The sequence below is a fragment of the Canis lupus genome, chromosome 1 (assembly GCF_011100685.1).
Source record: "Canis lupus familiaris isolate Mischka breed German Shepherd chromosome 1, alternate assembly UU_Cfam_GSD_1.0, whole genome shotgun sequence".
Classification (NCBI taxonomy): domain Eukaryota; kingdom Metazoa; phylum Chordata; class Mammalia; order Carnivora; family Canidae; genus Canis; species Canis lupus.
Window position 1 is genome coordinate 44712098 of NC_049222.1, and position 18213 is coordinate 44730310.

The following is an 18213-nucleotide window of genomic DNA, read 5'->3' on the forward strand; positions in this document are numbered from 1 at the left end:
AGCCCAATGTGGAACTCAATCCTGGGACTCCAGGATCACACCCTGAGCAAAAGGCAGATGCTCAATCGCTGAGCCATCACTAGAAAAACATTTTTGAGAAAGCAGCTTCCTACTTGCCCAATCCTAAAATATAGACACTAAAATATCAATCTATGACACTTCTCTAGGCTCTCCAAGCACATAGGGCAGATTTTCAATGGAAATGTTTGCATAAACAAACAAAAACAAAAAAAAAAAAAACAAGGCAGCTAAACCTGAGTCTTTGTCATACTTACCCAAAGCCCCAGGGGATGTAAGACCTTCACTTTAGCCAGAGAATCACAGAATCTTTCCTTTACACCAGGAGACCAGGCACAGGCTGAAGAGTTAAGCAAACTGTAAAGCTCGGCAGAGAGAGTAATCCAATGTGCCTGAATAATCATGAAAAAAAGAGGTACAGAAGCTGGCGGTAGGAGGAAATAAAAGATATTTGACCACAGCCAAGATTGCCTGGGGAGTACTGATTGGGTTGAACAAGTAGGAAAAAAGAAAATTGTTCTTACTTGAATGGCCAGTTGGCCAGGAAGAAAAATATTAGACACCAAAGATAACTTGACCCAGGGACAAACACAAGTACGCAATATCAATGTATAATATAGTAGGACTGGAGAAAGAGCTATTCACCCCTAAATGAGGAACAAAGAGAAACTAATGGCTTTTTAAAAACTTATACCTAACCAAGATCATTTGTTTGGATCAACTCTCCATGAATTCACAGAAGAGTATAAGGAGAAAATCCAGAGACTGTTGGGCAATAATTCAATTTTAAACATGACAATAATGTAAGTGCATCTGAATAACCCCACTAGCAAGAGGAAACAAGTGGGGAACCAGGGTTAGATCAAGACTTGAAAGATAGGGGAAGCCTGGGTGGCTCAGCAGTTTAGCACCTACCTTTGGCCCAGGGCATGATCCTGGAGTCCCGAGATCGAGTCCCACATCGGGCTCCCGGCAGGGAGCCTGCTTCTCCCTCTGTCTGTGTGTGTCTCTGCCTCTCTCTGTGTCTCTCATAAATAAATAAATAAAATCTTAAAAAAAGAAAAAAGACTAGAAAGATGGGTGTTCCAATTACTCTGTGAAACAACAGTTGAAGAAAATTGAGGTCAGGGAACCTCACAAGAGAGAAGCTCGAGAGATAGCAAGGCAGAGAACCAAAAAGTAAATCAGATCAGATGCTATAGTTGACAGAAAGACTGAAGGAGAAATTTGAGAGAAAGAGAGAGAGAAGAGTGCATGAAAGTATAAGTGGTAGAAAATCCTGAGTCGTGAGGCCTACAGATAAGTGGGGCATGTGATCAACCCTGAAAGATGCTGAACCCAGGAGGATGAGTACAGAGAAAGGCCCCAGATTCTACCAAAGTGGAGTCTTTGAGAGCAATGGTAACAAATATGAGCCTGTGAGGCAGAGACAGAGATACTCAATGCCCAAACTGAGTCCAGGACTGAGGGGAAGCTCTTGCTAATTTGCTCCCAATGCAAAGGCCATGGAAGTAAATGTTTAATGCAAAGTGGAAATGACCATACCCATGTCCAGAACCCTGCTGTTATAAAGAATACCAAAATGTGAAAGCAAAGCTGCCTCACAGGGAATCCCTGAGGCTTCTTGCTCTGCTTACTCACTCTTGCTTCGATAAATGCTCTGGTGCCTCTGTCCTCATGTTAGCTTGCTGGCTTCCCAGCTCACAATAGCTGGGGGGTCTGATGTTCCTCTCAAGGCAACTGATTTGTACCTAGCTTTGGAGTGTTTATGAGTGGTCACAAAATAAAACTAACTGGTACTCTTGTGCCCAGCTCAAATCTTACTTGACAATTCCCTCTTAAGTCCCCATTACCTACGCAAAAGCAGCTCTACTTGATTAATCAAGTTGAAAATCCAGCTCCAGGAAATCTCAGTAGCTTGTGTTCCAGAGTGAAATCTAGTTCTAGCTGGAAAACTTTGGCCAAGAGAGTTCAAGCTCAGATCCTTCTCTTTGACAGATGGCTGTAACTAAATCTAACCAAGAAATGGTAGTGTTAATTCATATGATATATGGAAAACTAAAAGGTAATCTCGTTCATGCTTTTGCAGTGAAACACCTGGAAAATATTAGGTATTCAGTAGGCATGTGGTGAATGTTGAATATTCAAAAATGGGCTCCCATCACATTATATGATTAACATTTATATTCACTAGTGAGAATAATTATTTGCCTTTTCTTTTTGTCAGAGTGGCAAGAGAGTTTGGGGTTTACGGTTCAACGAGGAACCAGAAAATAAGGCTTTTAGCAAAATTTGCTTCAAGAATTCAACAGGTTGAAAGAACCAGTTGTTATAATAGACCTGTAATTTAAGTGAATTAATAAAATGTTCTTGTTGCAATCGTTAATTTGCTTAAAAAGCAGAATCTGCAAACACGTTCAAGAAATTAATGAGACTACATATGGTCACGAGACTATAAAAACTATTGCAAACTTCCCTAATGCTATGCTTGCTCTGAGGTATCCAAACAGAATAATCATAAATAAATAGTCTAAATTTAATAAATTATGTATTTAATAATTTAATAATTAATTAATTAATTAATTAAATAAAATGAGACCTACTATAAGTTCAGCCAAGTGAGTTGTGACATGTGGTACTGAATTGCATTCTATAGAAGTGAACAATGTCAAACTGAAGTTCCTGGGAAATATTTTGAGTCAGCTTCATTTCTCTCTTTTCTGAGAGGTCTGTATTTTCCTATTTTAAACCAAGGTCTAGGGGATCCCTGGGTGGCGCAGCGGTTTGGCGCCTGCCTTTGGCCCAGGGCGCGATCCTGGAGACCCGGGATCGAGTCCCACGTCGGGCTCCCGGTGCATGGAGCCTGCTTCTCCCTCTGCCTGTGTCTCTGCCTCTCTCTCTCTCTGTAACTATCATAAATAAATAAAAATAAATAAATAAATAAATAAAAAATAAAAAAAAAATAAAAAAAATAAACCAAGGTCTAATATCAATATAATATTTGCCCATGAATGGTTAAATGTTCTATTTCTCTCTGACATTAGAGATCAGTACACAAGACTTAAGAAAGCATTTTTCTTCACAATAGGGAAAAAAAGAACTACCTTATTCAAATCTGAAATAGAATTTCACAAATTTCTGTTGAGCATTTTTTTTTTTTAAGATTTTATTTATTTATTCATAAGAGGCACAGAGAGAGAGAGAGAGGCAGAGACGTAGGCAGAGGGAGAAGCGGACTCCATGCAGGGAGCCCGATGTGGGACTTGATCTCAGGTATCCAGGATCAGGCCCTGGGCCAAAAGCAGCACTAAACTGCTGAGCCACCTGGACTGCCCTCTGTTGAGCATTTTGAAACAGATTATATAAAATGAATAACAAGTCCAAAGAAAATTGAATATGGATCAATTAAAAGAGGAAGAAAAAAAAACAGGCCCTCTGGGTGCACAGTCCGTCGAGCTTCCAACTCTTGGTTTCAGCTCAGGTCATGATCTCAGGGTCATGAGATCAAGCCCCCCATTGGGCTCTATGCTCAGCACAGAGTCTGGTAGAGATTCTCTCTCCCTTTGCCCCTCCCTTGCCTCTCCCTCTCTCTCTCTCTCTCTCTCTCTCTCAAATAAATAAATAAAATCTTTTTACAAATAAAAGGGGAATCAAAAATTTATTTTTAGTTTTGGGCAGATTAAATGACTCACACAATGATGTTTTCCTGCTAAAAGAATGTTGTTCTGCTAGAGGCGATTATGGTAATAAGAATTAGGGTAATTTAAACTCCATTGAAAAGGGGATTTAAGAGATTCTTATGTTGCAGAGAAACCCAAGAATATGCTTGAAATTCCTGGCTATTTATGCTGTCATTAAAATAGCTTGGTGGGTACCAAATTAATTTTATGTGTCTGAGGACTGATTAAGCCACTATAATGACCTGATGGCTCATTGATTAGGGAGTTTCCATTTGCTATCTACTTAAGGTTTTAGATTTTATATTTGGACCAAAGCATCATCACGTTGCATTATTTTCCATGTCAGAATATTTAACCTTCTCTTCCAACATACAACTTGAGGAAGTAAATATCCTCCCAAGTAGACACAAATGTTCCATATCCAACAAATGACCACATTGGTACAATAATCTGGAATCCCTAGCTAGATGCAATTTATAAAAAGATGCCCTTTTAGAGATTTCACAATAGCCTGATTTTCATTTTGTAAATGTGTTTCATTGTTTAGTGTCTTTATTCATTCCCATTCAATGATGAAGTGACTCTACTGTTTAAGGCCCAATGCCACAGGTTAAAGTCAGAGAAATGAGTCATGCTGGATTTGGTCCCTAGAAATGTTTGCCAGCAATACAGATGAGCTTATCACTAGCACTTAAAATGACTTTTATTCTTTCCTCTTGTATGGTTTCTAGGGCTGTAGTAGCAAAATACTATAAACTGAGTGGCTCAAAACAACAGGAATTTATGCTCTCATAGTTCTGGAGATCAGAAGTCAGAAATCAAAATGTCTGCAGGGCCATGCTCCCTCTGAAACCATAGGGGAGAATCCTTCCCTGCCTTTCCCTAGATTTCTGGTGCCGGGTGGCAATTCCTTGGCATTCTTTGGCTTACAGCTATATAATTCCAATCTCTGTCTTTATCATAACATGGTGTCTGTGTGTCTGTCTTTACAGGGCTACCTTCTAATAAAGACACCAGACATATTGGATTAGGGGTCCAATCCATCATGACCTCACCTTAATTCAACTAATGACATCCACAACTACTTTATTTTCAAATAAGGTCACATTCTGAAGTACTGAGTGTTGGGACTTCCACATATGTTTATTGGGGAGGGATGCACAATTCAGCCCATGAGACTTTTAATCCTTTTCTGCCAGTAATGCTCTTGTATGCCAAAGGAGTCTCTGCATAGTAAGAAACTGGAAAAGGAGCAAAGATAGAAGGCCCCCTTGGTTTACAGCACTTTTACTTTCTTCCACAGCAGAAAACATACTGCTTAGGAATTTTTTTCTCTGCTTTTATAGATGAGAAGACTTATGTGTAGAGAAGTGAAATGCTTTGCTTGGTAGCACTCAATTGTCATATGTCACAGGCAACCCAGATCTCCTAAGCCCTTGTCCTATACTGCTCCTGCTAATACATAAAGCCTAATCAAAAGCCCCATCAATATGTTGTCCATAGACATTCAAAATGCAAATTGGATATTTTCAGATGGGTAAGTTATCATTATAAAAGAGCCACAAGGAAGATGCTTCAGTGCTGAAATTGTTGTGTGCCTTGACGGGGGTTGCAGACTACCCAAGGATGGTCCTGAGAGCCATGAATGCTACCAGCCACCAGGTCCCTTTCTTCCTCTCTGGTTGAGTAGCAGTCCCAATATAATCCCACCAGACCACCTAAAATGTAGGCTACCGTGACAACCATATGTGCTATTTTATAGGGCATGGGCAGTTCCCTGAAGAAAAAAGAAAAAGTCCTTTGCACTCCCCCTCAGTCGGGAAATGGAGAGGAATTTCACTTAAGGAGATTTCAAGGTGGACAATGCATCTGTTCAGACCCATTCTTTGCCCTCTCATTTTTGGCCTCAAACCACTGGCTTATGTAAGAAAATCTCTAAGGTGAATGAAAACAACATAGGACCCTGTAACACAGTGGTCAGGCCACAGGGGAGACACATGAAGATCTGGGTTTGAATCCCATCTCTATCCTGGGGATTTAGAAAGGGGACTTTCCTCTCTGGCCTTTGGGTTTAGGGAGAGGACGAGTCTTATTTCCTGGGATTGTGTTGAGAAGTGACTGAAATTGTTCATGTAAAAGTGCTGGTTATGGTGCCTGGAAGTGTTCAGTAATATCGTGGGTATTTATTCAGTGCTGCACACATGCAGCATTCCAAAAATGCTACACACTCTCTACCCAAAAGCCAATTTTGCTATTTCTAGTTCAAGTCATATTCCACACTGGGCTATTTGGGCAGTAGGTATCTTGTCTGTTAGACTAATTCTTTCCTTAGCTTGCTCTCGCTAATGTATTCAGACATTTTTGAAAGAGCTTAGCCACATTCTAGTAATTTGGGGGTGAATTTAAACTGGCTAAATTTTACTTTTCATCTACTGTATTTCAAAAGCTGTTTAGTTTGGGAGGCCTGTTTTTCGTCTTTTGCCCCTTTGACAAATGTCTCTCACATGATCATTTCTGAGACAAAGGAGAGTAGCTCAACACCTGGGAGACCAAGTGTTTGATTCCAAGTTAGTCTCTGATCAGGGACTCCTCCATAGTGACAAGCTGGCACTGGCACCATGACATGGGATGGCCAATCCCAACAACAAGAATTATTTCTTGACTTCACAAAAATGTTTTGCCAATCTCTCCCAAGATGATAAAGTGTTAATATGCTTGAAAAAAATTATGCTTAAAAAAAATTACTCTTATGCTGGAAACTCTAAACATAATTTAGAACTATTAACTATGGAATTAACTGTTGAACTTGCTAGAAAGTCATCCAGGTTGAGAGGCAGTTATAAATCATCTAGAGGAACTAACCCATTTTTTAACGTGATTCTAGGGACTAATTAGACCAGTCAGCCCCAAGTGGGATCGTATTTGTTTATTTCCACTTTAGAGTTATCACATGATTCCATACTAGTCTTACTCTCAAAAGGAATCCCCGTATGAACATTAAATCACATAAATGTGTCATTTCTTAGATTGCAATGAACCACAAACATTAGCACACTATAAGAAGCCACTTTTATTTTATTTCTGGTGAAAGATTAAAAGAGGGTAAAATATTTGTTCCTTTATTTTAATTCAACATTTATTTTGTATTCAGATTATTGAGGTAATCCAGATAATGCTTCACTAATGGAAAATTTAGAAAAAAAAATAAAAAAGTGCAGAGACAAATATAACTATCAGCTATAAATCCACTAATTATATAGTAACATTTTAACACATTTACCTCAACCTTGCTTCTCTACCATATTTTTACATAATTGAAACAGTTGTGCTTCTGCTTTTTTACTTAACATTAATAAATAACAATTTATGGAAATAAACATCATTGTACTGATAGTATTCCTTTATATAGATACACTGCATGTGCTTAACTTAATCCTGATAACTAGGCTTGTAACATTTCTTTGTAGTAGGTAATTCTTTAAAAGAATCATGCTTATTTATGTAATTTAGGAAATATTGAAAAGCATAAAAAATATAAATTGGTGGTTAAATTTTTAAATGTGGCTATGATGTTGAAAATACATTGACAACTGTCATTTAGTGAGGATCCATGAAGTAGCAGAGCCTGTGCAATCAGGTTTGTGATCTTCACACACAGCCCAAAAGCTCAGAGTATTATAATCAGCACTTTACATGTCCAGAGGTCATAGCTTTTGAACAGATGGATCCGACCCCAAGTTTACATTTTCTCCTGGCTATGTCATATTGCTGTCCCATAATCCCCTGAACTCCACCACCACATCTACCACCACTGCTGCCACCATTACCTCTACCATCACCACCATCTCCACCGTCTTCACCACTACTTCTACCACTTCCACCATCACCTCCACCACCAGCTCCAACTCTATACCATCACCTCCATCACCACTATATCATTCATCCACTCAACGAAAATTGATGGAGAGCATACTATGCGGCAGACACTATTTTGAGCCCTCAGGGTATCAGAATTCCCTCATTTGCATGATTTTTTTCAACACCAAGAGCTCATGGTTTAGGATTTTCTTAATTTCCACATACTGTTTGCCCTATGAAACATGCTCGCAAATTGTCAACCTGTGTTGGCATTACCAGTTCCCACAACCTAGTCTCCACGCTGGATGAAAAGCAGAAGTTAGCTGTTCAAGAAGGATACCCATGTCAAAAGGAAAGTCTCAGGCAATAGTCATGAAGTAATAGCTTATCTCTTATTGCCACAGAAAACTACCACAGGAAAGAACTTCCTATTTCCAGACTCAGCTGATGTACACATTTGCTTAACGCAGCTTGCCTGCAATAGTTTACACACAGACCCTCCCCAGAAAAGACACTTGATATAGAAGGAAAGGAAGAAAATGGAAAAAAATCAATTGAAGAATGAGTACCTCAACAAATACATACACTGAAGTCTCTATCCTCCATACTTGCACAAAAGAAACCCATAGTCTTTCTGTTCCTATTTTCTATGTAAAATAATTTGTGGTGGAGGAATCAGACTCTATATATGACTGTGCCCTGCCTAGGACAGTAGTAGGAACACATCGGCCCCTTGCAGAAAAATAAAATCCAAAATGACAGCCAAAGATGCCTTGGTGGGTGGTAACTCGGACTCTTACAAGTAAAGTTCTTTCACATATACACAAAGAAAACCACATATTCACATATACCAGATGTCCTTGGTAAAAAACCTCAGGACCAACATTACCTAAGTTGTCATTTATATACAGGTATTATTTCAAGCCTGTGGCTTTTACCTAAAAGTAAAATCCCCTCCAGCTGCCTACATACAAAGAAGACTCCTCCACAAATAACACAGCTTCTCAAAAGAGGGCAGCCACAGAGCATTTCCTCCAAGCAAATTCCTCAGGACCCAAACAAATGCTAAATTGTGCCTTTCTAAATCAAACCCATGGTCTGTGGTCCAAGTGACTGTCAATACAACATCCATTCAAGAAACAGAAAAGCAGAATGAGCATCCAACCATTCTCTAAGGGAATTAAAGAGTAATTTTAACACTGGACTTCCCAGCAGCAGATTCATGAAGAGCTGAGCAAATATCGTGTCGTATCCCAAGAGTCACATTTAAAAACTCATCACCATTCTGAAAGAGAGAGTGCTAACGTATCAATTACTTTGTCATCTTGATAAGCCAGGCAATGACTGATACATCAGCCAAGGAGTGATTTTACTTACATGCAAGGGAAAGAGAGTAAATCCAAGAGCTGACTGGTTATCCCTGAATTCAGAAAACTCATAATCCACTGAGGAAAAGGCCGAGGATTCCACCCCAAGCAGCAACAGCTCTGGAGGCTCAGTCTACACAGGACTACAATTAGAAGCTGAGCAGAGACTGAAGCTCTTTCGAAAGAAGAGGAAGTGTCATCTCTACTTCCTCAATTTTCTTGTTCTTTCCTCTTATCATTATCTGTGTCCCTTCCTCGATTCCCAAATCCAGGGCACTATGCACGCAAAGCATGCGCGGCCTGTCTGCCTGACTCCACTTATCCCCAAACACTACCCAATGTCTTCAGTTCCAGGACACATGTACAAAACATCACCCAGTTTTGCTTTCCTGTTTTGGAAGCAAAGATGTTTATTTACAGGCGGAGGGTGGGAACATTTGCAGAGCTGTTCTCAGTATGTTCACTGGAGATGCCGCTCCTTAATCATCCACCTCTTTTAGGCTCAAACTTGCTTCAAATTTCTCTCTTTCCTCTTCTCCTAATAGTTTATAAGGATCCTCTAAATAGAGAGCAAAAGCCTTTTAGTGTAAAAATAAGTCTGAGCCTGCTCCTGTTTGGCAGCACAAATCATAAATTCTCAATAGCAAAACTCGTCTTTCCCACACCAGGCAAGGAAATGACATGCTGAGAGTGAGAGAGAATTTGAACTCCTCACCAATACATTTCCAGGCCTCACACCTCTCCTTTCCAGCAGTAGCATCTTGTTTCTTTAGACCTTGGGAAGAGTACGGTCTCACTATATTTACAATCTGCTTTCAAAGAAAAGGAAACAAAGAATTGAGGAAACATTATAATTGAGCTCATGACCAATGCCATTTTCCAGAATGTGGGAGCTACTCATTAGCATGAATATTGGTTAGCTGATTGCATTGACATTTAGAGGCTTAAAACAACCAACACCTATGACCTCAAAGCCTCTGTGGGTCAAGAGTCTGGGCCTAGCTGGGTTCTCCTGCTAAGGGCCTCCCACAGGCTCAGGGGGTGAGGTGGGGCTGCAGCCACCTCAAGGCTCAACTGGAGAAGGAAACTCCTCCAAGCTCACTCATGCAGTTGCTGGTAGGATTCAGTTTCTCACAGCAATGAGGCCGAGGGCCTCAGTTCATGACGGCTGTTAACCAAGGCCACCCTCTGTTATTTACCACATGGACTTCTCTGCAGGGCAGCTCATGACACGGCAGCTGGCTTCACCAGAGTTCAAAAATAAGAGTGAACAGGAAAGAGAAGGAAGAGCTGATTCCTGGTTAAAATCCTATATAGGTGGCCCTTCAGGCCTGACCCCAGCAGGCTGCAAGGGGAAAGCTGCCCTCTCCACACCGGATTTGGTGACAACCAGTACACTGCAGTCTCTGAGGGGAGTAGCAGTGAAGGTCTCTGGGTCCCCTCGCCCATCATGCTCTTTTGCATATTTACATTCTCAGCCCCAGGTGTCTGATGTGGGGAACAAAAGCCAAAGAAAAATTAAATTTCCTTACTACCTACAGCCCATTGACCAGTCCTTGAAAGAGGCAGAGTGACCTTCTCTGGGAGCTCAGCTGCCTGCAGGTTAATACTTGACTAAGGGCAACAGGCAATCTTAGCCCGACCCCCAGGATCCTGTGAGTCTACTTTAACATATAAAAATTCCTTTGGAAACTTCCTTTATCTCTATCCCTAAGATACATGTTGGCAATCATCCCCCAAACATATGACCCAACGATATACATCTGAAGCAAAACCAGAGATTTCTTGGTTTATATAGTCTCCTTAAGCATCTATCTCCAAGAGATCAGAACTCCTCAACACCTGGATTCTCTCCTCTTGACACACAATGAATCTACACCCTCCAAAGAATGACCAGGCAGAGCTTCGTCGGTGGCTACAGCCTCACCAACCCCCCAAGATACGAAAGCATGCTGCTCCTTCTATCCTCCTTTGTAACCATTTAGAAGGGCTATTTCCTGGCCTGCAACCACCTGGAGCAAGGAGAAAAGGGTCATTCTGGGTAAAGAAATAAATAATTCAATTGACCTTAGATGTTCCTCATTTGACAATATGTGGATAACAGCTGTCATTCTAGATGGGAACCAGTAGCACTTGATTTGCATTAACTGGCAAAAGATTCAGGGCAACATTTTCAAAAGCCAAGCAGAAATCCTCTGTATTTCGTGTTGTATGTCTCTGCTTCTTCAGAAGTTTTCAAATTTGCAGGTTAAACATAGCCTACATCCCAACATACCCCATGCCCTACAAACCAAATGTCAATTAAAAATTGTGTCAAAAATAATAATGCTGTTGGAGAAGCAGAGAGAGCGGGTGCATATAATTTACTATTCAGTGAAAGTGATTGCCTTTGGGGAAGACAAAATAGACTGAAAAACTTCAGTCTCTGGTTGCAGACTTCCTCTCCTTTTCTTTATATTCATTTCATAAAAAGATAAAAATTAAATTGAATCTGGGGAGGAGTGAAAGGATTTTTAAAAAGATCCTGTAATTTTGACCAGAAATAAAATGCAAGTTCTCTCTGTGGCTTCTTGTTTGTGTGAACTTCTGTTTCTGGAAAATGCTGTCTTGTCTCCTCCCTGCATGGAGTCGTCCCTCTGGGTCTCCGTTGTGGGCAGCAGCTGAGAAGCACCAGACAGTATGAAAAGGACTTAGTGTCATCAGGAGCAGGGACTTGCCTTTCATCAGGCTCTCAGATGCCATCATGGAAGGCATCCCCAAAGGGCATGTCATTCACATTTATGGGGCCAGGATTGGAGCCACTCAAATTCCGTAAGCACAAATCACCTGATTTATAGAAGCAGAATAATCCTCAAAGTGGCTGGACTTCCAGTTCAGGATGAACTCATCACAGATTCTTTTTGCCCTTCACCCTCTCTCCCCAGATTCCAGTAAAATGATAGGAAAAGCATAAAAAGTATATAGACCCACAATAACAAAAGTAAAATTAGAGGAAGAGCATTAGAGCTTAAAAGATTTCAATAGACTTCTGGAAGACGGAGTGACAGGGGAGGGGTATGAAATGCAGGGGTGCAGGAAACCAGAGCACCCCATCAGTAAGACTCCACAGAGTGCTAGAGAAACTGGCCATCTGTGCAGTGGAATCCCCAAGAGGATCAGGACTCAACAATCCAAGACAGGTTTGAAAATATAAATAAGTGATGGGGCTGAAGAAAAGGAAGATTGATTGAAAGTCTTTAAGAACCTGTCCCCCACCCACACACACTCTTTTCAAGTCTCCATCAGCCTCTTCTTTATACAGCAAGCATGGACCAGCCATTCTGTCCACCACAGGCATTATTATGGAGGATTCTTCTCTAAAAATAGTGAAATTATGCAAAGAATACAGACAAGGTACGTGGATAGAGGCACTTCAGAGTGAGAACTCCACATTCCAGTCCTAGAGCATCACTTAGCATGTGCTGGAGCATAACACCATCTCCCTGTTGGGTAACCATGAAATGTTGTAGAAGAGTGGGAGAGGTGGTCTTCTAATGGGTCTCCCTACAGAGATTCATGAATATATTGTATCCATAAAAATGAACAGGGTGCTAAGAAAAATAAATAGCCTGAGAACAAGAAAGAACTTTTGGATATTATAAATATGATTGCGAAGTAAGGATTATAATGGAAGGGTTGGGGGATAATTCAAGTAAGTCCTTCAAGAAATATTATTCAATGATCTCATCAAAGCAATAACAAAATATTTCCCATAATAGAAGTCCATGAGTATTCAGATTAAAAGTCCTGACTGAATGCTCAGAATGAAGAATTTCAAGGTATTGTAAAAGTCCCACACTCCCAAGACAAGGAGAAAATGCTAAAATCTCCTCACTAGAGAAAACAAGTCAATTCTACAGACACAAGGAACAGACCCCTTCTAAGTAGCATTGAGAGTTAGAAGGCAAGTGAGCAAAGTTCTGAAGGACCTTAATTTCGCCCTAGAATCTGTATTCACTCATTCGGCACAAATTTTGGAGCACCATTCTGGAAATATGGCAGGGAATGAGCAATAAGGAACATTTTGCCTTGCTCCAATCAGGATGGGGTGCTCTCTAAGCAAGACAAGTGTCACATTATGTGTTCATTAATAATAAGTGCTAGGGAGGGGGAAAAAAGCAAGATAGCAATTATATAGAGTCAAGGGAAGAAATTGGCTAAAACTGGATGAAGTAGCAGGAGAGGACTAAGAGAAGATGACCTCTGAGTAATGGTCTGAAGGTGAGCTGGATGATATCTGAGGAAAGATCATGACCAAGTGCAAATGTCCTGGGGCCTCCAGACCCTCACAGTTCACTTGAGGAAGAGCAAGGAGGTAGACCTGGCTGGAACTGAGGAGAAGGTGTCAGAAAGATAAAAGAAGCCAGATCATCCATAGTTATGGTTAGGTCACATGAGGTCATAGCACTTGGGTTTTTGACTCTAACCAACTAAACCAGGAGTCAGCAAACTTTTTCTGAAAAGAGCCAGATAGTAAATATTTAAATAGTAAATAGTTGCAATCCAACTATTCAACTCTGCTGTTTTAGCATGAAAGCATCAATAGACAATATGTAAATGAATGAACATGGCTATGTTCTGAAGAAATTTTATTTATGGTCAGTGTTAGAATTCGAATTGTATATAATGTTCTTGTGTCCCAGAATATTCTTCTTCCTTTGATTTTTTCTTCAGTCATTTAAAAATGTAAAAAGACTATCCTATAACTTATGAGCTGCACAAAAAAACAGGCAGCAAGCCAGATTTGGCCCCTAGGTAGTAGCTGCTGATCCTGAACTAAATGATCAATTGAGAATGCCTATTTTCAGGCACAGAAGAGCTGACTCAGAAAGACCACCTCTTACACACTCTTTCTTAGGAAGTTACTCGATGATATCCCTAGCAAAAAAAAAAAAAAAAATGGAATAAGCCAAAATACAGAAGAGGAAGTGGAATCCAGGAAAGAGCCCAGGAATGTGGACAAGGGATGATGCTCAACAGACCGGCATCAGATAGAGCATGAGGGGAAAAGTTTCCCAAAACAACGTTTCCAGGAGCAGGAATGCAGTCACAGAGTGTGGTACTGTCCTTGAAAATACAGAGTAACTAGAGGAGGCAGTAAAAGCAAAGAGAAAAAAACTGAAAAGCAATTGGAAAATACCAAATCAAAAAAAAGAAAATACCAAATCATATAAATAAAAAAAGTTAAACAGTGAAGTGTAATTACTCTAGGTTCTTTGGCTGTAAGGAAAACAATAATTACAGTAGTCACAACATTAAAACACTCACAACTGATTTTCAATTTTGAGGATCAAGATATGTAAAAAACACATAAAATAAGAAGACTATAAAAAAGCCTTGACAGTATAAATATGCTGGACTATGTAATATGGTAGCTGCTAACTACTGAGATTTTTGTTCATGAAAATGAACTACAGTTTAACAATTCAGTTCCACAGTCACACTGGCCACTTTCTAAGTGCTCAATGCCACTTGTGTCCAATGACTCCCATCTGGGACCACACAGATAATAGAACATTTCCACTGACACAGAAAGTTCCATTGGACAGCACAGGGGAATCTGGGAAGTAGACAGAGGGGTTTGAGGCACTATGTGAGCGGTCAGGAGATGCTGCATGGGCAAGAAACAAAAGTCACCCAAATAACTGACAGAAGCATTAAAAATGGAGGTTTGATTGTAATGGGAGGAGAACAGAGACGAGGCAGTTCTCAAATGAGCTAAACTGTCAACTCTTGTTCCCTGAGGTCAATAGCTAGTTTCTGAAATTGATAAAGAGCATGGAGACAGTATATAGAAATCCAGAGGAGGGGTGCCTGGGAGGCTCAGTTGGTTAAGTGTCTGCCTCCTGCTCAGGTCATGATCTTGGGGTCCTGGGATCCAACCATACGTGGGGTTCCCTGCTCAGCAGGGAATCTGCTTCTTTCTCTCCTTTGGCACCTCCCCTCTGCTTATGTGCTCTCTCTCTCAAATAAATAAACAAAATCAAGAAAGAAGAAGAAAGAAAGAAAGAAAGAAAGAAAGAAAGAAAGAAAGAAAGAAAGAAAGAAAGAAAGAAAGAAAGAAAGAAAGAAAGAAGAAAGAAAGAAAGAAAGAAAGAAAGAAAGAAAGAAGAAAGAGGAAGGAAGGAAGAAGGAAGGAAGGAAGAAGAAAGAAGAAAGAAAGAAAGAAAGAAAGAAAGAAAGAAAGAAAGAAAGAAAGAAAGAAAAGACCCAAAGAGTGCAAGCAGGAGAGCTAAGGGGGAGCCTGCAGAGTGGAGAGGGTTATAGCAGGGGAGCTGAACGCCACCCCCCCCTGCTCTTCCAGCTGTCCATCCTTCAAGGTTCAGCCCACAAATCACACTTATCATATTTTATTATGTTTGTAAGCACATATGACATGTACCTTCTCGAGGCTCTGTCCTTAGGCCCCCATGCTTGGTTTAATGTTATGATGTCAACCTTTAAAAATTCTTAGTAATCTGTGAACACAGTTCATTTCGAACTGGGTTCTGCAAAGTATGCAGCCATCTATTTATACACTTGGCTCCTAACTGGACTGTCAGCTCTTTGAAAGCAGGGATGGATCCTTTCTGAGATTTGTATCCCCATGAACCAATATAAAGGCCATTTGCTTAACTGATCCTTATATATATATTTTACCTCTGGGGGCCATCATTTTATACTCTAAAATCCAAAAACAAAATCCATCTTTCAGGAAAGCTATGGAGTCACTCTAACACTATCCATAAAACATCTCTGACTCATTCTCTGATGCCTGAAGTGCCAAAATTATCATTTTATTCCCTTTGGGGGCGGGGCATTTCCTCCTCTTGCACTATCAAATGTCTCTGGGAGAGGCAGTGTCTAAGTTTTGTTAGTGAACTTTAACTAATATGAATTTGTCACATCCCTATCGACAGAATTAACCCTACCCCAAAAGAAGGCAAATCATTTTAAGCTCATACTTTGAGCTCATACTTTGAACTCATAACAAGGAGCTGTGTTCCTGATTGTGGACTATGTTGCTAAAACATATACACAAATAACTCAAACAGCTTTCTAAGCCTCAGCCATCACAAATCTGGGAAGTGAACATTTCAGTGTTATATGTGAAAACATCAACACTTTTTTTGAAAGACATACTATCTCCAACACACATAACGCCATCTCTAATTTCTGCCTGAAATATTTTTTCACTGTTTCCACCAATTAGATACCAAAACCTTTACCTGATTATTCATTATTCAGTATATTTATAGAATGTGTTTCTTGTGTGATGATGTGCTAGACAATGTGCTAGAACCTGAGGGCCGTGGCTGGGAAAGGGGGAGGGGTCAGGGACCCAAGAAGATAAGGAGGATAGGAGGCAGTGTGGGACAGTTGTTGCCAAACAGAAGAAGTAGGAGTGGTCAGAAATAAAAGAAAATAATCTGGTTGGACCTCCTTGAGCCAACTTCCCAGAGAGGACAGTGCAAGTGCTGATCCTCAGAGCACAGGTGAGAATACTGAAAATGAGATGACAATCCACATAGTGGGTGAAGGTTCAGGAGACCAGCAGGGTGATGACCAGCCTGGCGGTACCCACTGAGCTACAGACTCATAAGGAGTGTTTTGGAAGTTTGTAGGGGCTTTCCTTTGTCGCAGTGACTGAGAGTTGTTCCTGGGGTTGAGTCAACTGAGGCTGAGTTTTGTGATGGGGGAAGTTTGACGTTCCCTGAAACAAAAGGCAACCCTCATAACAAAGAATCATCCTGTGTCCCACAAAACTTCAGATGTCCTCTTAAATGTGAATAGTGTGTTTTAGCTACCTGAGTTCAGGCACAAAGCATATTTTTTAGGCTTTAGTACCATTGACCTATCTAGGAATGTTACTAATGTTACTTCCAAATTTATCTTGTAAATTCGTTTTATTTGGAAGTTTGCAAAGAACTGCTCACCATTTCAGAAAAGTACAGGAAGCATTCACTGGCAGTCTTGCTTATGGAATCGGTCTGGAATCAATAGCTGTTAAATTCACAATGATTTAGCGTATATATGAATATGGTTAGTGAAGCATGACTTCAAAAGCAAATTTTTTAAATAAAGTATCAAAATATTTAGTTAAATACTGTTTTATTTAGCTTAAATTAAAACTTAAACTTTATTAATTGAAGCGAGGATCTGTTTGATTTGTTTTCCTAGTGTGGTTGTGTCTGAACATTTGTATATTAAAATATATATTACTTGGGGTGCCTGGGTGGCCTAGTCAGTTAAGCCTCTGATCCTTTGTTTCAGCTCAGGCCATGATCTCAGGGTCGTGAGATTGAGCTCCATGTTGGGCTCGGAGCTGAGACTTTCTCCCTCTCCCTCTGCCCCTCCCCCACTCTGATGCACACTCTCTAAAAATAAATAAAGAAATCTTTAAAAAACATACTATTTTATTATAAGCTACCTTTATATTTCATTTAAGACATCAAGAGTTAATAGAGAGTTTACTGTATGCCAGGCCTATTCTAAGAGCTGTATATATAACTCCTTGAAGCAAGTATTATTACCCCCATTTCAGAGATCAAGACACTGAGGCATAGAGAAATCAAATCATTTGCCTGAGGGTTGATGGCTAGCAGATAGGAGAGCATGGATATGAACCCAGGCAAGCTCGTGCACTTAGCCAAATTATCATATGGCATAATATTTACTTTTTCTAAGTTTATGGTATAAGTAGGTTATATTATTTATGAATCTCATTTCAAGATAGTAAACAGGGCATTTTAATACATAGTATCTCAAGAAAAGAGGAGCATGGAGTCTGATAAGGTTGAGAACCATGGTACAGCTAAAAATGTATGTGAAGGAGCAAGTAATGAGAAATAAAATTCGGAGGACGGCTAAGGATTATTAGCCTAGCTCACCTCACCAGGCAAGCCAAGGAATGTGGCCTGAGGTATTGAGAGGGATCCCTGCCTCCTTGCACTAAGAAACATTCTGAATATAATGTACTTTCCTAATATTCTATCCTTTCTCTATGCAGAAAATGTCCTTGTTAAGAGGTGAAGGATTCTCAAAGGTAAGGATTATATATTTTTTCACTCTAAACCCCAAGGTACAATGTCTGGTACATTATGGTCCAGTAATATTGGTCGAATTAATTATACTTTCCAGTATTAAAGACTAGAAGGCAAAAACTTAGGGTTTTTTCCTCTCTTTCTCTCTCAATATACTTCACCCCATAGGTGCTTGCTTAATTAGCAAAATTAACAGTTCTAATCTGACACCTTTGGGGTCTCCCTCTT

The 18213-nt window shown here is 40.1% G+C and overlaps 1 protein-coding gene across 17 annotated transcripts in view; it reads right to left on the minus strand.

Moving 5' to 3' along the window:
* Positions 1–9236, minus strand: part of IPCEF1 (interaction protein for cytohesin exchange factors 1) — a 176170-nt gene extending 166934 nt beyond the window's left edge. For 4 of the 17 annotated variants that reach the window (XM_038526388.1, XM_038526382.1, XM_038526385.1 and 1 more), the window contains exon 1: positions 8934–9230. The gene's annotated coding sequence lies outside the window, so the exon portion shown is untranslated. Of the gene's footprint in view, positions 1–275; positions 461–1659; positions 1748–8933 lie in introns of those variants that run through there. The other 13 variants (XM_038526389.1, XM_038526384.1, XM_038526386.1 and 10 more) reach the window with 6 other exon arrangements.
* Positions 9237–18213: the final 8977 nt, after the last annotated feature.